The 26,221-nt window shown below is 41.6% G+C and overlaps 1 pseudogene; it reads left to right on the top strand.

Annotated features, from left to right (window-relative positions):
• The first annotated feature begins 2,661 nt into the window (after positions 1-2,661).
• Positions 2,662-3,432, top strand: LOC148041804 (uncharacterized; annotated as a pseudogene).
• Positions 3,433-26,221: the final 22,789 nt, after the last annotated feature.

Genomic DNA, 26,221 nt, shown 5'->3' with positions numbered 1-26,221 from the left:
GATGTAACATAAAATTTCAAGGCACAAGTTGAAGAAGAATCCATGGTCCAATAAGTTCATGACTGTCTTCATGCTACTCATGATGTCCAAGAAAGGGCTGTCATAGTAAAAGATTCATAACTTCTAAAATATAGCTCTAAATCAAACAAATGAGGTGTCATTTTGAAGCATACGCCTAGGAGCATTAGATCCAAGCATAAAATCTTGACTTTGATTACGTCAAACAATTTATTTTCATGATAGGAATTTAATACAGCAAGCTGTATTAAACAATGAACTCATGCTTCTTCAACTGTCTCTCCCATAAGCCAAATAAAAATCAATGAAGACAACCTGTCGATCATATTTGCAGGTCAAAGGAATCAAATAGTTTAGCCATTCTTCCATAGCAATGCTCCCGGATCAACGGGGGATCCATCAAAGTGATCATCATCATGAAAACAACTGCCAAGACTATCAATGACTATGCCCAGGTCAAATGGGAAAGAAGAATCATCCCAATGATCCCCCGGATCAAAAGGGTGATGAACATCCTCATAATCCGCCTCATAGTCATCATGGTCAAATGGATGTAAAGGAGCTTTATTGTCCAACATGTACATATCCCAATCACCAATGGACTGATATGCATCATCAATAGAATCACCATAGAAATCAAAATTTGCATAATCATATCCCTCTTGAAGGATAGAGGTCTCATGAAAATCCTCCTCGTTGTCCTCATATTCTTAAGCATTGTTCACCATTTGCTCTTCTTCATTATCGTCATTACCATCTATGTTGTCCATATCTGCATGTACTTGCTCTTCATAGATATCTTCAGCTTGTAATGCTTTAGGTGGCTCGTGTGGTACATAATCCATATGGTTGGACTGATAGTAAGTGTCATAGCTCTCATTCCCATAATGCTATCCATAAAAATGATCATAACTACTATATTTGTCCATGTCATGTTGGTCATGATGTCTAGCATTCTCATAGACATTACCATAGACATCGTGGATGAAATCTTGCAGGAAAAACATGGTAATCATGATGAGAAGGCTGATCAAATACATCATGCTGCTGTCCAAATGTATGTGCATGTTGTTCATAAACAAAAGAATCTTCACAAGCATTATATCCTTTCTTGAAGTAACCATGATAGCCATTGCTTTGGTAAGGAATACATGCATGATATTCTTGATCAAAACTGTCATAAGAAACATGATCTTGTTGCTGACTAAAATGCTTTGAATGATACCCATTTTGCTCATCATGACATGAAGTATAGCATTCATTTTGTTCAAGACATCTGCCAAAATGTTGCTCATATGAGGGAGAAGTTCTATATGGTTCATACTAAGTTGCCATGAGATACATACTCATTCACTAAAGTATCATGACATTGCTGACCATAATTCTCACAAGTGGAAGGACTTGAGACATTGGAAACTATTGTAGGTGGTAGCCATACATCAATGAGAGTAATGAGTTTGTCAATTCCCATCTTCATTTCCCTAATATCATTTGCCACACTTGCCAAATTTTTCTCTGCATTACTCTTTGTTGAAATTGAATTCCCTGTAACATACTCTTCTTCCATAAACTCCATTGATGCTCTATTGCTTCATGTATGATTGATGGAAGGAAAAATCCTCTTCCATTTGATATGAGACCTTGGATATTGGAAGTAGGCAATCCAATAATGGTTGAAGAGTTCAAGATTGGAGAGAAACTCAATGACTTCAGTGGAAATTAAAACCTATGCTATCCATAACCTCCATAGGTCAAGATAGGTCCAAATCTCTTCAATTTCGGTTCAATCTTGTCCAAAGATTGAAGTCATGAGTATGAAGATACTCGAGTAGTGGTTTATCCTCAAAACCCCCTTGATTTGGATTGAAAAAATCTGAGAAGTTATTCATGCTTGGCAAGAAAACCAAACTTGCCAAGCATGTGAGTACTGACAATGTCCAGCATGGTAACATTCCATTTCACCACTATACTTGTAAGCCAAGTCTTGCTAAAATCTTGTGATTCTTTGATAAGAGTTTGACTATCCAATGATGTATGTTGCTTCGGTGTAGAGAGTAATCTCTTCTGCAAGTTGCTCAGGGGAAAAGGGTCATCAGTGATACTGCTAAAAACTAGGCTTCCGTGAATCTGGATAGAAACATCTTCAATGTGAAACGATTGATGGAAGAAATTTCGAGGATAAGGAAGTGCACAAGGACATGAAAATCGTGCCCTACAACATCATCAACAAGGATAGCAAGCCCTCTTCTTCGAATCTGGCTTGTCTTTGCCACTGCCCGCAGGTGTGTCAAATAGATTAGCAAACGGTGTTGCAATTCCTACAGATGCGGCTATGATGATGTAGCTAGGTTGATGATGGCTTCAACCTCATCACATAACCCTTCAAGTGATCTGCACTCACTGGCTCCATAGACGAGCTTCTCCTGTCTGCGGTTCAAATGATCAAATGATTCTGCTTATACGTCATCTTGAATGACGATCTGTTGATGCATCATCTTGGATTCTTGCATCTGTTGGAGCATTTACTGCACAATGTTGGTGCTTCGTATGATGATCCTCCAGATGTGTTACCCTCAAAACAATGCTGTTTGGGCCTTGGAACAGTCCCAAAAGGCTTTCCAACCCCAAATTTATGGCAGTCTAATGCCTTCGACCTACCCAGTGCTACAAAATCAGATGTATCAACCCCCCAGGCTTCAAGAATTGGAGCTTAGGAACCAGGTGAAGGCATTTGGCCACTTCCACAAGAGGTTTCATGATCACCCTCGGTCACAATTCAAGGGTCCTCGTGCACCTGGCGCTCCTCTTAATACAACCTCCTACCTAATGCGTGCGAAAAAGTTGGGAGGCATTGCCTCTTTGGTCTCACCTAATCCTGCCACTTCTACAGTGTCGCCTACACCTCTTTTGTCCCCTTTTCCTCTAGAGAGGGGGCTTGCAAAGGAGGCTAACAAGGAGTGGGGTGTAAATGGTTATGGATATATGAATGGATTGATATGCCTTAGGTCTTCAGAAATCAGTAGAGGAAACTACGACGATGAAAGTGGTAGTGACATTGAGCAAGGTGTCCAATCTGTTCAGCAATTAGAGCAGAGACTCGATCATGACCTGAGCCGCTTTGTGTTGAAATATCCTTCAAACTCTCCTCAAGGTAATGACCAAAATCTGGAGACTTGAATGGATGATCAAGATAGCCATATTGCAAACTTGGAAGAGGAGAACATAGCTCTCAGAGAGTGTATGTATCTGAGGCAACAGGAGGTTGAAGAACTGCGTCGTAGAATGCATTTTCAAGAAAGTGAACCGATCAAATGGAGATTGAGAGATAAGTATTGTGCACTCCTCCTTGGTTCTCTGCTTCTCGAACTACTATTTTCATTTTACACAAAAACCTTTGGAGTTTGCCACACTTGAAACACAAATGGAAGTGGAGGCTGATAGCTACAGTCCTGCATTTGAGAGTGATCATTCCCAATCCTAGCCATGCAAAGAAACATTGAAACTGCCCTATCCACCATGGAAGCTTCAAGAGAAGCTTGGAAAGTAAAAGGGAAACGCAGACTTGAACCTCAACAATGGGGTATTCTACTAGTTGGAAATGAAGCCAATATTTCTTTTCTTCAAGTCTTTGAAGCATGAGAAGAGAGGAAGATGAACCTTTCCACCATAGAAGCTCAAATGGATCTTGAGAAGAAAGAAAGGATCCCTGCTTTGTAAAAAGTACTAAGACTTTTAGTCTCCTCTAGACTCTTGTAACCTTTCCTTTGTCCAAAAGCTCCCAAAATGGCCTCAAAATGACCACGGCCTGCTAAAGTGGCCTAGAAACCTCCATCTTCTTCAAGTTGCCTGTCAAGATCCTCCAAGATAGTTATGGTTTTCTTTACAAGAAGCATGTCTTGACGTGACAAGTCTTGTTGCCAAGCTTCTAACTACAATTCTCTGTCTTAATTCCTGTAACTTGATGGTAACCATGAAAATGACTTATGACAAGACCTAACCTATGCTTGAAAATGATCTAATGAGACTGATCTAACCTAATAGCTCTGATACCAATGTAATGAAGTCCTATACTACCATAAAATCTAACTATGGAACAATGGAAAATGGAGAAATCACTGCATTAACCTATGCTGAAAACATGAATACAATAAAGGATTCTTGGAACACACCCCAAGCTGGTGCCATGGAAACTCACCTTCACGTAGGTGAAGGACAAGAAAACTAATGTGACTACCAAGAAAACTTACATGACTAACATGTTCAAATGGCAAAAGGCCCCTAATTTTGGTTAGGGCTTCCTATTTATAGCAAACCCAAAGCCTTAGTCCTCTAATATTATTACATAGGCTTTTAGCCTGTCATTGGCCTTATTTACTTCATTACACAATGGTATCCAAATATTGTGTGTATCCTAAAAGGCCATTATAGCCACCTCCAACAAAGCTCACTAAAGATGTAATATCTTTGAATGAAGGTGTAGAATTCATAAAAGGATGTTTTGGATGCAATTTTTCATTAGTCCATAGATCTACATTCTTCTTTCCTTGTGACCTACATGGTTTGTTGGATGCATAAGATATTAGACATGGTTTTTTTTCTTAGACAGTGGCTCATACTCATACTCAAGCTCAACATGGAGGTGATATTCCTCTCTCATGTACCTCTTCAATGATGAATGGGAAATCGCGTTCTCCATTTGTGGTGTTGATTCCACCCCAACCATCTCCATTTGTGATGTCAATTTGGCCCCATCCATCCCTATTGATTCTACCCAGGCCATCTCCATTTTATGTTGTTGATTTAGCCTTAACTATCTCTATTGATTCCACACTAGCCATCTCCGTTTGTGATGTTGTCCTTGTTTGTGTTGTTTGTGAAGTTGTTTTTGAAAAATGAGAGAGTATATGAGGAATGTTTCAAAACATAATGTGACGAGCACAACTCAAGGCTTCAATAATCTTTTGGCTCATCTTTTAATAAAAAGAACCTATGCCATTAATCTGAATCAATCTCGATATAAGCCATCAAATTGTGAGCATCGGGCACTTATTTCCAAGTAGTGACCTCTAGACTCTTAATTAGGGCCAATTGGCAACTTAAAGGCTACAAGATAATTTTTATATTTTGAAGAAAATGAGAAAATTCAAAGTATTGGACTCTAGACTCTTAATTAGGGCATTGACAACTTAAAGGCTATAAGCTAATTTTTATATTTTTTGAAGAAAATGAGAAATTTTTTAAAATTTTGACTTTTATCATTTTTAATGATTTTGAATTACCTCTTTCTATGTTGAGGTGAGATTTCTTACAAGGCACAAACTTAAGTCTAAATCTCCCCAAAATGGGCTACCTAGTGAGAAATGGAATGGTCTTTCTTGTGCATTGCTTCCTTGAAAAATTCCTCTAATTGCCTTCTTATGCATTTAGGTATTGTGACTAAATTTCCTACCATGATATCTTCTAGTGGCATATTCCAACCAGGTCTTGGGAGGATTCTTTGTGACTTGGCCACAAAATCAGTGACATAGTTTAGCCAAAGAGCATTCAAGACTTGGTCAACCAAATTTCCTACCATGATATTTTTTACTAACCACTTTGAGATTGTGGTTGGGCTAGCCAAGGTTTTGTTATAGGTGAAGAAATGATGGGATAGTTCTATTATTACCCTCATCTCTTCTTTTGGGATTTTTCTTAGTAGGACTCCTTCATTAGCCACCACCTTTATTGAGGCTCCATCAATTTTTACCATTGATGGCTCATCCCACCTTTGAGACACTCAAGGTGTTTTGTATGCTTTATTGTACTTTCATGTTTCAATTCAGATCCCCGAGGTCTTCTTTATTAGTTTCAAAAAGTATACGTGAATTTGTTGGTCCTAGTGGTGGCTAGGTTGTAGTTCCTAACTAAAATATGTGCATATTAGGAAATGAATGGCAGTTCTCGTGGCTCTAACATAATCGATCAGGCCATAGCTAGTTATGAGCTTCTTGGTGGTCTGTTATTTATGATTGCCTAGAACTTGAAACCATAGGTGACTTACTCCCCACATTTTGGTTTTCATGTTAACATCTTATCTTTGCTAGGAAAAGAACACCATTTTTCCTCATTTAATGGGTCCCTAATATAAGTATCGCTTACAATGTGGATGTGACCAAAGGGGCATGTGTAGTTGCCATCTACAATATGCAAGGAGGAATATCTACTCATCAAGAAAAAATCAAATCTTTGATTCACTTACCTTTCATTTACCTCTTTAACCTTTTTTCACAAAAAATTTACTTCTGTGGATGGTGTCATTGAGGACACACAAGTAAGATGTAATGTCATTCAGCAATGAAGGCCCATTAAATTGACTGGCGATATGGAGCTCCTCTTCAATCAAGGTCTAATCCACCAATAGTGGATGATGTAGCACCTCTTTTAGTTCATCTAGTTTGCATGAATAAATAATATATTGTAAGGACATAGATTCACAATATATGGGGTTACTTTTTATCAAACTAACTACATGAGGTTGTTCACCCAAGGTGAGAATGTAGCTACTTATAACGGCCATGTCATAACAGAGTTGATATCAACTTTGTGTGAAGCAACTAGGGGAGGTACATTGTGGTTTAACGAGTTTGAATGGGTCTTTAAGCCTCCTAGTAAGTGCATCAGTATAGGAAGGATTCATTATTTTTACAGTTGTGATTCTAGAAGTTCACAAGAGAGTTGCTCCTATACAAGGATGCTCTTATAGTATAAATGCTCTTGTGCTTCCCAAGTAGAGATAGAGACCTAAATCTATCATGGTGAGGAGATTTAGAAAGGTGCCAAATTGAGTCTAGCTATAAGAAGCATTCTTTGGAAGATCACTTGGTTTGTTGGGCCAGTTCCTCCACCATTTCATAGATTGAGTGGCAACACGAGGTCTTCTTTATGTGGCTAGGAGGTGCTACCTTGCAATCGCTAATCTAGAAGGGAGAGTCATTGAGGTATTTCTCTTTAAGCGGAGCAACTAAGGTTAGATGCACTAGTTGGTTAAAGGAGGTGATGATGTTGGTAGTAGGCATGCATATTCTAGCAGGATAGGCACTAGAGGGGGAATTGAAGGGCTCATGGTGGTGGAGTGCTTGGTTTAACAAACTATGATAAGCCTAGAGTCCTTCTGAGATGTGGCAATTGTGGGTGTCCTGGATGTCATCTGGTGCAATGCTCTTTATAGTTGGGATGGCTTGCCTTGATCTTCTTGTGATTTTCCTGGAGTGGGAAGAGTGGTACAGGGATATTATTGCTTCTTTTCCTATTTTTTTGCACAGATCATTGTAGGATAAGACAAAGGCTCATGACCATATGATTTCAAGGGTGGGGACTACATAGGGAGCCAAAGGTATCTATAGCCTTGATAGTATCCTTGGTTGCATAAGAGAGCTTGGGAACCCATTGAGGTGTGGTACATGGCCTAGAGATGATAGCGTATATGTGCATGCCCTTTCCATTTAGAAGAGGTGGTGGTTTGAGTAGAATTGGATCTTATTTGAGATTATGTGGACTTTGGCTTACACTAGACTTGAGGACTTGAGGTGGTAAAATGTTGGTACTCACAAGCTCTTGATGTTGAGTGTGAGCAACTAGGAGCAGTGCAAGAAGAGCCAAGTTGATTGTGTGAATGGAATGTTGGGTTGGCGGGATAGGGGTAGTAATCTATAATGGACAAAAGGCCATAACAAATACCTTAAGGCATCATCTTAGCATGTCTTTAAAGATAGTGCACATGAGGCATTGAAAACTTATTGTGCATTGGTCAAGTAGAATGCCATGACGATGTAAGTGAAGACTCTCCATTTGATGGGAAAGGAAATATTTCCAATCATTGGGGTGAACTTGCACTTCATTATAGCTAGAAAACCCATCCAATAAGCTATAAGCTTCCTTTCCTACCACTTACTCGATCATGTGATATGTGTATGACAATAAGTAATGATCTCATTTTGTCATAGCATTGAGCTTTTTGTAGTTAATGCATACTCAATTTCTACCATTCTTCTTGAGAACCATGATGATGGGTGATACCCAATCTGTATGCTCAGTCTCATAGATAAATCTTCCTTTATGTAACTTTTCCAATTCTTCTCGAACATGATACACATAATGAGGATCATGGGGTCGGGTCATTGACAAAGTTTGGCATCAAGATTTAGAGGAATTTTATGTTTCCACACTTGGGATAGTATGCTCTTGAGCTTCGAGTAATTTCAAGTGAACACGTCATGGTACTCTTTTAGTAGATTAATAAGGTATTCTTCATCCTCAGCACTGAGGTCCTTAGCAATGTAGACTAGCTTGGTAGACTCCCTTGGCTTAGCAAGGTTTACTTGTTCGCCTTAGATGATCCCTCAATGGGTTTACTAATTCTCCCTCTCTCTTGGAACCAAGCAAGACAACAGTACAACCGTCTTTCTTGTACTTTATGAATAGTCTAGAAAGTTCTTATGGTTTTTCTTTACTCTTGCCTCTAGACTGATTATTTGGTGTTGCTTTTTTGACCCATTTATGCCTTAGATGGATCAAGAGTTTTGTCTTTGCCTTGTGAGACTTTGTAGGTGCTCGAATTTTTGAGTCAGAGTTATCACTCCTCTCTGTGTCTGATGTAGTGTTTTTTGTGGGTTGAGGGTTGAAGGCTATGTAAACTTCACTTCTATCCATTAGGAATTCAAAGGTGGGAATAAAATCCAAATATCAATATCATGTTCTCTTGTTATCCAGCACTTCTAAGTGCTCCAATCATTCCAACTCTGATTTTAGTCTAGCTACACCTGCATCTATGAGAAAATCTTCTATCTAAGGGGATTTGGATCTGCCAAGATTTGCTCTATCGTTTGGCCAATCAGTTTCATAGTCAATGGATTTATTGTCAATTTTGTGTTCATTTCTATTGTTAACCCTTGAAAGGCCAAGGTAGAAAAATTCAAAAAATCAACACTGGAAGATAGTCCCAAGGCAAGAGGAAGACGGAGGACAAAGGCGCACTCAGAAAAATCTGAAGACTCGAAGTGCAGGAAAAATTCTTAAATGTATAAGGAAGCACACAAGAATAAGTGCACCTTAATATTTTAACAAGAAGAGCGCTAGGCGCATTGTAATTCATTTTGTAAAAGAGCACTGGGCTCTCTCCCATGCAAGTTGTAAAGAATGAGAGACACGAGCTAAGACCAATGCTAATAAAAAGGAGGAGGAAATAGAGTAGTGGAATACAAAGGCCGAACTAAAGAAGGGATGGCCACCCAAGGAGGAGATAGGGCATGTATAGAAGTCAAAAAGTGAATGAAGAAGCTCATTCTGGGGTGTGGCCAAACTTATTCTCTTATTGCTTCTTGCTCTTTCTTCCTTCTTATGCATGAGAGAGGAAGAGAAGGAGTGTAAGAGAGGGAGAGTGTGTGAGAGAGAGTGAGAGATTGTGGAGAAGCTCTTCTTCTCCTCTCTTCATCATCATCATCTTCTTCTCTTCTCCTTTCTTGTGCACACGGCTATGGAGGTCAAAGCTCGAGGCTTGGAGATGGAGCTTGTTTGAAGAGTGCATCTTGAATCATGGAGCTGTCGGCGGATTCGTGGGAGGAGGCACTCGATCGGATTCAAAGGTAAGCTCACTACATTTGTATGTGGGAGAGTGTGCATGGCTATGTGAGAGTACGCCATAGCTCTTGGCTTGAAATGCTTGAAACAATAAGCGGTTTGTGGGTCTTGGCAGTGTGCGCATGAGAGGACAGCATCTTGGTTCCGTTGTGCCGAGACAGTGGATTCGAGCTTGAATGCTTGCGCACTTCCAAATCAAGTGACGGGGTAGGAGTTCGTCTATGATGACCAAATTTGGGATCTTAAGGTTTGGGAAATAAGGAAAAAGAAGGAAAAGATAAGTCTCTATATAATTGGGAACAAGGGAATAGAGAAATAATGAAAAAATATTTATGATGTTTAAGAAGGAAAATGGAGTGTAAGAGGAGAAAGAGAGAATACAAAAGGAGTAAAAAGGGGGAAGAGAGAGCTCATTTGCACACTGTGAGATTGAGAGAGAGCTATTGAGAGAGAGATAGTGAGCTATAGGTCCAAAGCTAGTAGCAACAACAATCCTTGGCATTGTTACATTTGAGCACTCCATGTATGTTATGAGTCTCCCCCCTTATATTCATCGAATAAGGTTAGCACCCCTGGGTGCATTAATACGCACTGCATTTGATTGATTTTTTCCATTCGACGTGTTTTCCTATGTCGCTTAGACAGTGACCATAGGCCTTAGATAGCTGAACTTCCATCGAGTTTGAACATCTGAGCCACTTAAGTCCACTCAGATGTACTCGAACAAGATTCCGCTCAGACTTCGATCAATTACCTAGCCTTGGATAGTCAAATCTCAAGCCTTGGATGGCTGACTCAGACGCTTAGATGGGCATCCCTCATTTGAGTCCAAGTCTAACCACTCACATGGCTTTTTTTCTTTAGGAGTCTGCTCGGGCAGTTGAATCTGGGACTCGAACGATGGTCGAGTCTAGGACTCATACAAGTTATCCAAAACTCTGATTTTGACCATTTTTTGCCACTTTAAGGCCTATTAGGGCCCATAGCCAACTGTCTAGCAACCCAAGTTGGAATTTAGACTAGTAGATTAGGCCATAGAGTTGTTTGCACTCAAAACTTTGACTTATCAGTCCACGAGTGTCTAAAATAACTAACCACTGGCTACTTACCCTAAATAGAGATCTAAGTTGACTATCTCAGCTGAACTTCCACCATTAGATCACCTATCAAGACCCATAAAGGACCCAAACTCGATTGCTAGGAGTAATCATGACCCACTCAAAAAAGTTGCAATGGCATGTAACTGATTGGATGCGATTGACTCCATCAAAGTTTACACTCTATATTGTAGACACTTAAGCGCATTTGTGAAAGCTAGAAAACATGATTTTGCACAACTCACATTGAGTTGCACCACTCAAGCATATGTGTATATATTGCAGAGATTGACTGGGTTAACAAGGAATACACTAAGGGAGATTCAGCTAAAATGAACCCACCAATAGGAGTGCAACCCTAGGAACTAGACAAGTGACTCGAGACACTAGGAACAAACATCTAGGGAGGAAGACATAACCATTTGGCCACTGAGCGAAGGAAGGACTGGCCAAAATTAGAGACACATCTTTAGCCGGCCTAATTGACCTCATAGAAGGACTAGTGGGCCAGGAGACAACCACCATGGTAGTAGTACCAGCTCAACTGAGAATGGCCTTGACCTTAATGTGGCAAGGTACCGAATGACATCCGATGACTTGTCACACAGTATGACCAGCAAACAAGGATTGTGCATCATGGAAGACCAACAACGGATATCATAGTTGACTTTGAGGAGGAGAGGAGGCTAGGAAGGATAGCATTATAGTACATCAAGAGCTCTAGCCAATAGCAAAGGGCTCATATGTTGCGACAGGAGAAAGAGTTCAATGAGGTTCACAAGATCTTGGCCATCTCAGCTAGAAACAGAGCGGGAGGCAGTGCTAATAGGGAGAGAGCCTTAGAAATCGAGACCTTATAGTGAGCAAGCTACTCACAAAATGATTGCTAGACAATACTAGCATTGAGAAAAGTGGGGCAACCTTGGTGGCATCATTGCTAGCTAGGCTGGGAGTCACCTCAAATACAAGGAGCCAAACAAAGATACCCATAGTTGCCAAGCAATTGGATAAATATCAAGCAGGCAATGACTCCTACAGCTTCGTCAAGTAGTTTGACCAGGTGTGCGAGGCTAACAACCTCATGGACCCCACTCAATGTGCACAAGTATTCGCTCTTTGCTTGGAAGACAAGGGATGGGCTTGGTTTACTAGCCTAGATAATGTTGAATGCAATAACTTCACTCATCTAAAGAATCTCTTCATCAAGAGGTTCTCAAAGATGGGATACTCTAACAACCTCATTGTTAAGCTTATGAATGTCAGCCAAATAGACCAAGAGGACATACAAGACTATGTCATACATGTGAGGAGTCTCCACAAGAGGATACCTCCATAGCTGAGTGACCCAATGGGAGAGCGATTGTTAACCCTCAAATGAACAAAGGTGGAAAATCTGGAAAAGCTAAAGCAAAAGATAAAGGCCAAGGCAAAGTGAAACGGAATACAAAGACGCACAGGGAGAAAAGTCCTAAATAAGGGAGAAAGGTGCACAAGGAAAAGTGCAAGTCAATACTTTTGTAAAAGAGCGCAAGCGCATCATGGTTTAATTCAAGGAGTGCCGGGCTCTCACCCGTGCAATTTGTAAATGTAGATGAGCGGTGGAAAGAAAGCTAGGAAGATAGAAGGACAATGGGAAAAAGGGCCTAGGCCACAACCGGCTATGTAAAAAAGGGGATAAGGGGATGACCACCCAAAAGGGATTTTGGGTTTTGTATATAAAGTTGAAAAGTGAATGAGAAGCTCATTCTTGTGTGTGGCCAAAAGTGGCTCTCCTCTTCTTCTTCTTCTTCTTGTTCTTGCTTGCTTAAGCTTGTGCTTGAGAGGAGTGTGTGAGTGTGAGGGAGTGAGTGTGTGAGTGTGAGGGAGTGAGTGTATGAGGGACCAGGGAGGAGAAGCTCTCTATCTTCTCCTCTCTTCTTCTCTTCTCTTATCTTCTCTTGTCTTGCTCACGGTGATGGAGCTTGGAGCGTGGAGCTTGAGAATAGATCTTGCTTGAAGCTTGCACTTGAATTGTGGAGCTACCGGAGTGCGCGGGAGAGGAGGTAACTCGATTGGCATGGAGGTAAGCTCACTAAACCCGTAGATATGGATGGCGCGTCGGCTATGTGAGAGGTAGCCATTAGTGCTTGGCTTGGAATGTTTGAAACAATAAGCGGTCCGTGGGTCTTGGCGGTTGAGCAAAAGCTCCCACATTTTGGTTCCATTGCCGGGACAAACAGATTCAAGCCTTGATCGCTTGCACGCTTCGAATCGAGCATTGAAGTAGGGTTTTCCTTGAACCGGTGCTTGAGTAGATAGGTAGGAAGCGAGGGAGTTTGAAGAGGTATTCGATCTGCTTAATAAGTAGGTTTTTAATTTGTTGTTGAAAATTAGAGTAGGACCATCCATCTCCACCTCTGGTTTTGATTTTTGTTCCATTAGGTTAAGGTTAGGATAGGAAAAAAGAAGGAAAATAGTAGGGCTTTTTGTTGTTGTATAACAGGCTGAAACATGGAAATAAGGGCACAGATTCAGATTTATGGCTGGAAGAGTATGAGGGACTAACCTCTGAGGTCACAATAGGCTGGGATGGGGCAATAAGAGGCCCAGGGAACCAAGAAAGGCCACATTTGACATCATGCCCTCTGAGAAGAGAGTGAGCTTGAGAGCTAGAGAGAGAGAGAGAGAGAGAGAGAGAGAGAGAGAGAGAGAGAGAGAGAGAGAGAGAGAGAGAGAGAGAGAGAGAGAGAGAGAGAGAGAGCTGTGGGGAGATCATCGACATGCTGATCGATTCGAGCGCCACACCATTTTCAAGTATGCCAGGCGTTTCCCTTTGTTGCTTTGCATCTAATTAGATGGCATAGCAGGATTCGGTGAAGTAGACGTCAGCCTAGAGGCGTCACGTGCAACTCGCGGGCCGTCAGCCGCACAGTCGGACTAGTTCGTCCAAGTCCCAGAATAGGATTGCCCTATCTCTGGAGTCGGACCGTCCGACTTCGAAAATCGGACCTCTCCAAAAACCGTCCGACTCCGAAAATTGGACCACCCTTCCGATCCGATTCCCAGAATTAGACCAGTCCTAGAATTGGACCACCTTTGCCTGTCGTCCGATTTTGAAAATCGGACACTCGAACCCTGGAAATTGGACACAAGGAATTGGACCACTCAGAATCGGACAATTGTCAAAATTGGATGTTCGATTCCAAAAATCAAACATGACCAAAATCGGACCACTGGGCCGATCGGACCAACCAAAATTGGACGTTCGATTCTGATAATCGGACTCCTGAAAATCGGACATCTGAGAATCGGACAGAAAACTGTGAAAATCGGACAGGTGTCTAGAACACAAATATTGACGCATCTAAATCCCAAAATTGACCCCAAAGGCTACGTAGAGCTAAAGGCACATCACAGATCCATCATTGGGCTGAAACTTAGAGCAAGTAGTTCAAAATTTGGCTATAAACGGTTCTCCAAATTGTGCATGGTGTTTACCGTAACGGCCCTACGGGCCAGGGGGACTGCCCCCCTCCCCCCTCGGACCCCCCTCCACACCTCCCCCAAGTAGGTTGGAGAGAAAACGCGCGCCGTGACAGGTCCTCTAAATTGGACCCTAGTGTAGTAATGGCTCTACACAAGCATGGAGTCTCACTCACAAAAGAGCAACCAAAAGCCCATACCCGAACAGAGAGAAACAGAGACCCTAGAACATCAATGGGCCAATCTAGCCAACAAGGGCAAAAAGGCCACACTGCAAAAACACATACGTGTTGCATTCGGACTGCATCTAGTCAAAGCGAAAAGCAACAACATCAAGCTACAATAGTGAGAATGACTAGATGTGATAGTCCTGACAATAGATGCTCCTTGAATAGCACTGCACTGACGATCCAAGACATCAGTGGAGAATCCACATCTGGTCGTGCAGTTGGGGACTCAAGGGCATTTGTCAGAAGGCTTAAATTTACAAGCCAAGGCCCGGCAGACGAAGACATAGTGCCACCTACTTATCTTTAAGGTCAAACTCACCGCGAAAAGAGAGCATACTATCGATGCTCTAATTGATGAAGGAGCAGATTTTAATATCTTGACCTATGAATCATGGACCCTACTAGGTCAACCAGAGCTCACACCGACTAATGCAACTCTTAGCCCTTACGGGGGACACCCACAAGCACTCATAGGGAAGTGCAAAATCCTTGTGACAATTGAAACTGAAAGCTTGCCTATCCTATTTTATGTTCCTCTAAGTAATGCTAATTACGTGAAGGAAACCCTCCTAGGAAGACCCTTTAAAAGGGCAACCAAGTGTGAGGCCGACTATGTAGCACAGAGGATACACCTGACACTACCGGGTGTGAGGATAGTCACAACCTTTAGCAAGGGTGACGTCATCAAACCTCGAGGGAAAGGCAAGGAGGGTGCTAACATAATAGTTGAGCCTACTAACGAGAGCAAGGACTTGTTGGAAGAGTCGATACAAGCACAGGTCGAACAACGAGAACCAGTGAGTGAGGCCATGCCTGAAACAGGAAGGTTAAGGGACAATGCCAAGGACGGGCTTTGGACTTACAAATATCGTAGAAGACCCCAAGCCTTATAGACGAAGGCATCGATGGAGGGTCAGCACAACGCCGCGATGTATATCCAAAGCGTTGCTATGTGCTCAAGGGTATTACACAGGTAATCAATGGATTTGGGTACCAAAACCCCCTGCTAAACCACCTCTATTAGATGAAGGCCAGATTTCATCAAAAGCAACGAAGCACAGGAGGAAATCTAAGAGAAAAACCAAGTCTCGAGTCAACAACCATGGAGTGGCCGAGCCCCTCATGGTCGAAATCATGAAACCAAATAGGACTAATCGGAGGGTAGATCCTCAGCCTAGCATGCTTGACAAGTAGAAATCAAATGTAATCGTTGAGGATACAAAAAACCTACTAGTGCCCAAGGAGCCTTTGATTCCCCAAGAGGCATAATAGGCATCATAGGCACAACATTGCTCATGGCAAGGTTAAATGCTCAACAAAGCAAATAGCAAAATCATCTAACAGCCATGAGTAAATCTCCCAGCCGGTGTCAAAGCCACTTAGGAGTCCCAAGTCTCCTACACCCTCTTCCCCTAAACGGACACAGGAAGCATAGCAGTCATCAAGTGCGGCTACTCAATCCCAATCTCTACCTACATCAGAGCTTCCAAATGTCCAAAAGGCAGCACACGACACCACCCTTAGCTCTCAACCTAAGGATATGCTTGCACAATCCACTGTGGCTAGCTCAACTGATACTCGATCTATGCAACTAAATGCTCTAAGGGCAAGAAAAGACACGAGCACTTCCGATTGCTCTAGGGACTTGACACTGCAATCTACTAGCAGTAGCCAGTCCACTGAAATAGCTGCTACTACTTCCAATCAGGGATCACAGCAGTCACAGCCCTTGGCCGTGACAATACCCCTTGCGGAACATGTCCTTAGTAGTTCACTTGTGGAGGAGGTGTCACAACCAACCTCCTTGACAACTCTAGCACTTCCAAAGCGCCTAAAGCCTAGGCTGGAGGAGTTAAACAGAAGGGAATTGGCTGAAGAGCTAGACTCTCCAAAAAGAGAGGCAGTTGTACCCTCACAACCTAGCAAGGTTATTCAGCAGGCCGCGGCTATGTCCCATGAGGACACACTAGAGAAAGAGAATGCTGAGGCCCAACCAAGCACATCAACGATTGACCTAGTCCAGGGTCCTGAGTCGTTGAGAGATGCACCTTCACGGACCAAGAAAAAGAGGAGAAAACAACAAAGACAACAGCAGTCATAGGTGGTTGTGGATCCCAAGAACATTGACACTAAGAGCACTAGAGAGCTAAGGAATAAAGCATCGAGTCCATCCACCAATGACCCCATTGATGCCTCTCCTAATAGCGGGCAATGAAACCTCAGACACATCCGTGTGCTCTAAAAAATCAAAGCAATCATTACCATCAATGGCTGCTTGCAACACTCAATCCACCGACAATGAGACTTGCATTGACCAATCAAGAGTGGATACGATGCTGTCACAACAGGGTAACAAATCTATACCGGTCACATCCAAGGAGAACCATGATGCAATAACGAAGCCTCAGGAGAAACATGGAAAATCTGAGAGAATAAGAAATCCTAGTGTTGGCCAAAGCTGCTCGTCTAGGCCTGAGCCCCCATCTATGCTAAAGCCCAGGCAAACTCCTAGAACCTTGCATTAGATAGCAACCGATGGAGACCCAAGAGGAACACCAAGGAAAAGGGAATTCTCTTGCAATAAAATCTATCTTGTAATATCAACAAGCTTTTATTTCATTCTTTTGATCATCAAAACAAAGAAAACAACAATTCTTCACGTAGCACCATAGTAGATTTCTCCCACAGATTTGATAGAATCAACGATAATCTTCAACATCTTCACAAAATCCATCAATATAACAAAGAAAAAAAAAAGAATACACCATCTTTGAATAGAAATCAATCATATATTATTCATCTTCAATGTCTTCATAGTTCTCTCTCTCAATCTCTCATATAGAGTTACACTGTTTTGATAGATTTGACTATCTCTGACTCTCTCTCTCTCTCTCTCTCTCTCTCTCTCTCTCTCTCTCTCTCTCTCTCTCTCTCTCTCTCTCTCTCTCTCTCTCTCTCTCTCTCTCCATCAATAGTACATCATATCATCACTAAAATGCTCTCCAAATAACCCTCAATAATCCTTCTTAGTTCGTGGATGCACCTCCCAAGAGGTATGTCTGATATGAAGAGTCACCAGAGCCACTACACTATCTTTTCCTAGCTCACTACCATCACTGTCACTTAGTCTTCTCTTCAGTCTTCAGCTTCTTCCACTTGTTTTAGCTCTTTTGAACTTAGATTCATCCTTTTCAAAGGTTAGAAAACTTTCCCAAAGTCACACATAATTTCTACAGAACACCTATAGAAGGTCTACAAAACAGTCACAGTACAGTACCAAGACAGTTACAGTACAGTTACAGTATAAAGACAGAGCAGAGACAGAGGCTCTACAGAGGGTTTACAGAAGGTCATCAGAACCTCATAACTCATACTCTAACCATTTCAAACTATCAAAAACTATTCAATAAGCTTTCAAAAGATCTCAACCTTCATCAATCATCAATCTATGCTTCATATAGAAGACAATCAGAACAAAACAGAAGCTATACAGAACCAATCAAAACCTATCAGAACATCACAGAACCTCATATCTCCACTGAGAATCATCATGAACTTCTAAACATAATCAATATCATCCAAAACACTCTCAAATACTTCCCTTACAATCATACATCACTTTAAACCCATCAAAAATCAATCATTTAGTCCTCAAAAACAACAAATATCAGTAAAAAATTCAATCTTTTTCCACTCTCAATATATCCCCACACTTAGAAAGAAAGCGTCCTCGCGACCTAAGGGAAAAAATAATATAAGTTCACTAAAGAGCTCAATTTTATCTTCTGTTAGATCTTCAATAATCTTGCCAAAACACGACCCCAACTTATCACCTGTATCTGAGAGAAAAAATACTACTAAAGGAAAACTCCATTATTCATGAACTCATTTGATTAATCATTTAAAAGCCATAACAAAATTTTAAAGGATATAGGAGGTTCTCTTCAGCTTTCCACCACAGGCTTTTCATCCACCAGCAATCTTTTGAAAAGAGCTCTCGAACAAGTATTCGCAATCAACACGAACTCATCACATACAATTAAGACAACACATACACAAACACTCACACAACCATCTGAATGACACCTCCAAAAAGAGATATATCATTAAGAATCATCCAAGATACATTGCAAAGGCATCAATGAAGATGATCCCTTTTGAAAGCTTGGTGGTTTCGGAAGCGATCCATGGAGAAGGATTCATCTACAAATGTCTTGGGAGGATTTTGAAAAAACTGCAAGCAGCACATCTTTTTTAGCAAGACAAGGTATCTGCTAGGGAGACATAGGGCATGAAAATATAGAACATCCAACTGGTGGGAGTGAATGTTCACATTGACATTCATACAAAGTTTTGGAATGGCCTTTTGATCATTATGGGAATGTCTATGCATGTATGCTAGATACCAAGCAAAATGAGCTGTCAATCTCACCGAAGGATCCAGAGACTATGAATATTGGTGAGCAAAATGAATATAGTTCTGGTATGCTTGACTCGCAGTTGTCCAATCTCCTGGAATTATTGGCCAGTTTATCTGAGGTCCTGTAAGAGAATCATTCAAGCTCCATCCTCTTCTTCTTGGAATTTGCTGATCAAACCCTTCATATTTACTAACCAACTGAGGGGGTTGAGAGATAGAAGTGGCAGGAGATGGAAGTGGAATAAATAAAAGTGGATGAAGAGGTGGGTAGGCAAAATCATAAAAGGAGGAATAAGTTAAAGAAGGAGTGGCTGAAAATTTTAGGGAATCAGTGAGAAAGGGTGTTAATTGATAAATAGGAAAGGTAGAAGGTACATGGATAGAGGGAGAAGGGCATGATGGAGAAGGGGAAAATACTCTATCTTCGATAAAAGAGCAATATGTAAATATGGGAATTTGAGGAAAATATTGAGGTTGGAAAAGAAGGGGTAATATTGCTGTTGAATTGGTTTGATAGAGGGACAGATAGGTATCATAACGGTGAGCCATTTGTTGGTAATACAGTAGGCTAGGAACAGAGGGACCTAAGATAGATCGTCTCTGATAGGCATAAAAAAAAGTGGAATCAAATGGATTATTTTTAGAAAGATGAGCTAAGAGATCCACCCTCAATTGGTTAGTGCTTTGTACATAGGTAGAAGTTGTGTTATGTCGTTGATTCAGGACCATAAAATCAATCATGGAATGCCAGGAATTATCAGGACAAGTAGCCACTTTGGAGGAGTAACTCTAGAACATGTCATCTATTTGCAACTCCAAATGGTTGACATACAAAACAGCTTGTAAAACCACATCTCCCACATACCATGCCATATCCACTTCATCTGGAATCAACAGGTCTCCCCGTAGATACATATATGACATCAACATGGTATATGTCGTGACGGAATCTTCAAACACCATGCGTACCACTTCTGTCAGCAACTCAGGAGACCAAGCCCCGCTCCAACCATCCTCTGGAAGAGGAAGATCCATCATTGAAAGCTTCATGTAAAAGGCCAACTTGTGTAGTTAATAATGGACAAAGAAAGAATGGTCCGGAGGAACATATTCCTGGAAATGCTCAAAGGTAGACCATAGCAGATCCATCCTAGACTGCAATCGTTCCACTTTATCTTGGAAGAGAGGACACAAGGTAGCCTGTCTCTGGAGAACTGCCAAGTCCTGCTGTGAGAGAGAAGGGATCATGGGAACATTAGGGTTTGGAGGAACAGACCGTGACTTTGCTAGTTGGTCTTGCAACTGCTTGATTTGGGAAGCTTGTGATTCCACTATGTCATTAACAGTCTGTAAGGCTGAGTGTTTGATATCTAAGAGAGTTTGAAACTCTTGCACTTCTTTGGACATCCTCTCCTTCTCCTCAGAGATTCTAGTGACCTCTGATTGAGCCTCTGTTAACTGAATCTTCAAAGAAGATATCTCATCTCTTTGGGTTTCAATCAGTTGCGTTTGTTGCTCCATCTGCTTAAATAGATCTGCCATGGTATCTTTAGCAGAGGCTAACTCGGATGTTGCCTTATGCAACTGATCTTTAGACTGCATCAGTTCCTCATAAAAGGAAGCATACAACTACTGTTGAACACAGGCTGTCACTGACAGTTCAATGGAACTCTGAATGTCTTTACATAGGAAGGGAATGGTATCTCCCGAGACTAGACTGTTCAGTGAGGGGATTGATATGTCCAAGGAACCTTCTCGATGTGCTCTGAACATGTTGTTACATGTGAGATAAGCAGGGAGATCACTACCAGATGTAGCAGGAATTGTCACTGAAGGAAGAACTGAAGGAGCTTTATTTGCTACCTGCTTCAAGTGTTTACACTGTATGACCAGGGGAGGAGGAGAATCCAGATCCTCTATATCAATTGGTTTTGACTCATCTGAAGGTGGAGGAGGAGGTACTGGATCAGATGGAGGAGGTGGAGGCATACTCTTCTGTAAACCTGAGTAGGTCAAGAAGGCAGACAAGCAGGATCCATAGGTGACATTAGTAACATTGCTCCTGGTTACTTTAATGAAATGTTGATCCATCTTGGTGAGTAGGTAAGTGCTCCAATCAATAGCTACTCCTTTTAACACCATCCTTGAAGCTGTAAAGAGCTCTTTGGACAAGTAATGGGATGGCGTTTTTGCAGGCATAAACTTGTCTTGGAGGAACTAACATACCAACTTCCATACAGGATCAGTGATCATGGAAAAGGAGACTCCTGAAGTGTTGATCACCTTCTTGACATCCAGAATTTCCTTGGTCTGTTTTTGTAACAGCTTCAAAATCTCATCGTTAGAGAAGAGCTGGCGAACTGTAACAAAGGGTTCACCTTTGTAAGGAAGAGATAGAGCCTTCCCTAATCCTCGAGGTGTCAAAGTCATGGAAGTACCCTGGACCAGTCCCAACTTCTTGCTGTATGAGGCCAGGAACTCATCACACATGGATGGATCTTCTGGAAGCAAGGGAAAGGAGGCAGCTACGAAAGTCGCAAGTCCCGCCTTCGTGAGAGGCTCAAAAGTGAGTAGGGAAGAGTAATCTCGACTTACCAGTGGGACATACTGGATAGAGGGAGGAGTGTGAGGCGCCATTCAGATGGTAAACACATACACCACAACACAAATAGTCACAAAGAATGCTTGCAAAACAACCAAAGGGCTATCAAGAAGGAATCAATCCAAAAAGAAGGACATTCATACAAACATAGACGTAACTAATCCAAGTACCACCCCAGACAATACACAGCCTAGAAAAATTTCGGCATGACCTCTACACATATACGACCGAAAGCTTCATGCGATGCAACATTCAAGCACCCAAATCCCCGTATTAGGCAATAAAGAAAAACTACACACCGTACCCGTAATCGTAACACATAGACAAACCAAACTACCATAAAAATGTACCTGAAGACTGAACCATAACTTGACCATCAGTGTCAACTAATAGACTTTTACGCGCCCATCCCACGAAGCGAGTTTATTAAAAATGGGAAAAAAAGTGCAGTGAGGGGGAATTATTTTAATAAAGGGTTCATTTTAATAAATTATTAACAATGGGTGACATTTTATTAGGTGATAAACCTTAATAAGAAAACGGCGGTTCCTTCTTAAAATTGTAATTACAAATTATTAAGGTGAAATGGTGCTTTAACGCAACCTGGACTATGATGCCCAAACTGGGTTTCTAAATACAAATTCCTTAATTAAAAAATTAAGAGTGATGTGGAGCGCTTTTTTGCCAGCGCGTGCTCTTGTGCGGCTGGTTCATTTTTATTACAAATTAAAGTGCCTCTTAAGCGCACGTAGCGCGTGCAAAATGAACAGCTGGTTGATTTTTATTATTATGAAATGGTGTGTTTAGCGCGAATGCGCGTGGAAAATGTGGGTGAATAAATAGTTCATTTTAGCAATTAATTTGTGATTAAGGGGGAATGAAAATAAAGAAAGCTCGTAAAATAAATACCTAGAAGGGGTGTGTATGCAATGGCCTGAAGGCACACGGAAGAGTCTCCCAAAAGCAATGAATCCAGTAAAAGAAAAGTAAAGACCACTGACTGAACAACAAAGACAACACCTTGGTGGATTTGTTGATTATTATTATTATTATTAATTTTATGATAATTTATTAATATTTATTTTTTTTAAATTTTTGAAGTTTATATTTTGTGTGTTTGATATTTTAGGGGTATTATATGTGGTGGTTGGAGTTATGTGCGTTTTTTTGGATTTGATTTTTAATAAATTGTATGTGGTTGTTTATTTTTTTTTTAAAGGAAGAATAATTAAATATGGATATGTGATGAAGGAAAAATAAAATGGCAACCAATTAGGAAATATCCACAATTTATGTTATGAAAAGAAGATTTTGATTTTTATATTTAATTTGTTATGTTTGTTTTTTAATAAAAAAATTGGTGACTTGTATGAAAATATTTTAAAGTGAAAAATGAATTTAAAAAAGGTCAGGGGGTGGGTGGAATTTTCTAGATTTTTTTTGAATTTTTTCTGTACATTTTTACTAATTTTAAATGAATTTTCTGCATTCTTGTAGGTAATTTTGAATAAATTGGCAAATAGTTAATTTTTTGTGATTTTGGGGGTGAAAATTTTCAAAAACTGGCAGCAATACGGGGGAATTTTTAGAAATTTTTTTGAGTGGAAATGAATTTATAAATTAATTAAATCAATGAAATCAAGAAAATCAGGTTAGTTGGGTAAGTAGGGTCAAATCAAGTCAGCTAAGTCATGTCAGTCTGTGTAAATCATGTAAGTCTGACTAAGTCAAGTCAGGTTAGTCAAAGGGAACTAGGTTAGTTTGGGTTAGTCAAGGTCAGTTAGGTAGACTAAGTCAGATTCTAACTAACCTAGGGTTAGTTAGGTTAAGGTAGGGACTAACCTAAGGTGGGTTAGTGTAACTAGGCTAAAGTTAGTTTAATTAGGGTAGGGTTAGTTAACCTAAGTAAGGTTAGTCTAACTAGGGTAGGGTTAGTTTAACCTAAGTAGGGTTAACCTAACTAGGGAGGGGTTAGTTAACCTAGGGGAGGTTAATGTAACTAGGGGGTTAATTAACCTAGGGGGGGTTAAAGTAACTAAGGGGGGGGGGGTAATGTAACTAGGGGGGTTAATGTAACTGGGGGGAGGGAGGGGGGGGGGGGGGGGGGGGCGGGGGTTGATTAACCTGGGGGGGTTAATGTAACTAGGGGGGTTAGTGTAACTAGCGGCGATAGTTAACCTAAGTAGGGTTAACCTAACTAGAGAGGGGTTAGTTAACCTAGGGGGGTTAATGTAACTAGGGGGGTTAATGTAATTGGGGGGTTAGTTAACCTAAGTAGGGTTAACCTGACTAGGGTAGGGTTAGACTAACTTAAGTAAGGTTAACCTAACTAGGGTAGGGTTAGACTAACTTAAGTAAGGTTAACCTAACTTAACTAGGGTTAATTAAGTTATTTAAGGTTAGGTAAATGAATTGTGGTTAGTTAATTGAGGTGGAGTTAGTTGACTAGCATGTAGTTAAAGGGAAGAGGAGGAGGACGAGGACGAGGAAGGGGGGAGGGAGGAGGAGAAGGAGGAGGAGGAGGAGGAGGGAAGAGGAGGAAGAGGAGGAGGAGGAGGGAAGTTGGTCGTCAATCGGCGAGCAGCTGGTCGTCACACGACGGGCAGCTGGGCGGAGGTTGAGCCAGGGTGCAGGCGGAAGTGCCGAGGGGAGACAGGAGGGGATGCCCAGGACGGGCGGCATTGGGCCGGGGCGCACGAAGTTGAGCTGGGGCGGGCAGAGTGCAACGGCAGACGCCGAGGGGAGGAAGGAGTGGGAGGAGGGTGGAGGGAGGCAGAGGGGGGAAGGGAGGGGAGGAAGAAGAGAGGGAGGGAAAGGGAGGGGGAGGAGGGGATGGGGGGGAGAGGAAGGGAGGGGCAGGAGGAGCAGAAGGTGGGGGAGGGTCGGGGAGAGAGAAAGAGGGGAAGGAGAGAGAAAGAAGAAAGAAGAAGAAGAAAGAGAGGGAGTTGGTTGGAACGGGGGGGAGGTGCCCGTTGGGTGGTTTGGGTTTTTTAAAAATAATAATAAAATAAAGATAATTAATTAATTAATTAATTAATTAAGGAAAAAAGAAAAGAGAGGGAAAGGTGGCACGCCCCCATCCCGCGCGCATGCGCGAGGCGAGGGTAAAAAAATTTGCGGTGGTGGGACCTAACGGGGCGAGGACGTTAACACACAAGTCGTGAACGCGACGGGGGCGTCTCGAGATACTGAAAAACAAAAACGCACGTGTTCACGCACAAGGCGAGGCACGTGAGAACACGAAAAAACAATGAAAAATTAATAACTCATAAACCGTTCATCGAAACGAAAATCCGAAAAAAGAAAAAATGGGCCGAGAGAGGAGAGAAAATTGATGAAAATGTAAGACGGGGTGTCCGGAGGAACATGAGGGCGTTCACATGGAAAAATGCAAAAAAACAGGCCTAAAAACACATACGGCGATTAATATCCGAAAATCCGCTCGTCGGAATGCAGGGTGGAAAGAAGGAAAAAGGTACAGAAGAACGTGTCCAACAAATCTATCATGTCAAAACACAGTTTTGACCGAGATAGGATGCGTGGACATGGGAAAAACGGAAAAATAACACATGAAAACGAGGTCGGAAATTAATAACAAAAAATTGGTCCACCGAAACAAAGGGTAGAAAAAAGGAAAAATGTGCAAGGAAAGAGGTGGCACAAGGCCGTCACATCAAAACTGAGTTCTGGGGGAATTAGGAGGGGTTCACATGCAAAAAACACGAAAAATAGATTTAAAACGTGCGGAAAAATTAATAACTAAAAATTTGGCAGTCGAAAAAGGGGGAAGGAAAAAGGAAAAAGTGGGAGGAAGGCTGAGAGGACACGGTTGTCAAATCAAAATGGAATTCCGGTGAAAATAGGGCATGTTCACATGGAAAATTGTGAAAAATAAACACAAAAAAGACTCGAAAATCTGCAAAAATTAATAACGGATGAACTGTACATCGAAATGACACAAAGTAAAAAGGAAAAATGTCAGGGAGAAAAGGGTAGGACAGGCCTGACTCATCATATCAGAGTTTCAAAGCAAGTAAGACGCGTTCAGCAAACTATTCAATTTACGCGAATTACTTCAAAAATTAATAACTTGAGAATCATCTATCGGAACAGGGGTGGGTAAAAAGGAAAAATGGTTAGTTCAAAGGGATGAACAGGGCTATAAGTTTGCAGTGAAATTTTGGTGAACGTAGGGTGCGTTCACATGGAAGGACAGCAAAATCAAGGAATGAAGGAAAACTACAAGGGAACGGCCCCAAGGGTGGGTTGAAAATGGACGGGTGGGTGGGGAAGAGACCCATCAGGGTAAAAGCAGGGTAGGCACGGATGCATTATCAGGTTAAGGCAAATGCAGAGGGGTATGCAATGGAGACGCACAGGGACGCGTCCCCACTCTTAAAACCTTAACGGATAGGGTTGACCGAGCAACAGGGACCTAGTACCACACAACAGACCAACCACTAATGTCCCCATACTTAAAACATGACCGTCACTGACAACAGAAGGTGTAGGGTTAGAAAAACTTGGCCCACGTTGTCAAGAATCAAGGTTGACTGTCGATGGCACGTCCACTGTCGTTGTCAGTTGCAGGAGGTACCAAGGTATCTTCACAGCACACATCCTTCGTGGCATGGACCACGTGGCAGCACCCAGGGAGGTAGCTGGTTGAAAGAATCACAGGAAATTTGTCGATGATGAGGAATATTGCACTCAACTCACAGTCACTCATATGGAATGAAAGAGTAGGAATCCGCCCCATTACTAATGTCACTCGAGG

The sequence above is a fragment of the Lygodium microphyllum genome, chromosome 1 (genome assembly GCF_053477565.2).
Source record: "Lygodium microphyllum isolate KBCC chromosome 1, Lygodium_microphyllum_v1.1.10, whole genome shotgun sequence".
Taxonomy (NCBI): Eukaryota; Viridiplantae; Streptophyta; class Polypodiopsida; order Schizaeales; family Lygodiaceae; genus Lygodium; species Lygodium microphyllum.
Note: the sequence above shows the minus strand (reverse complement) of the source record. Positions and strands in the feature narration are given on the sequence as shown.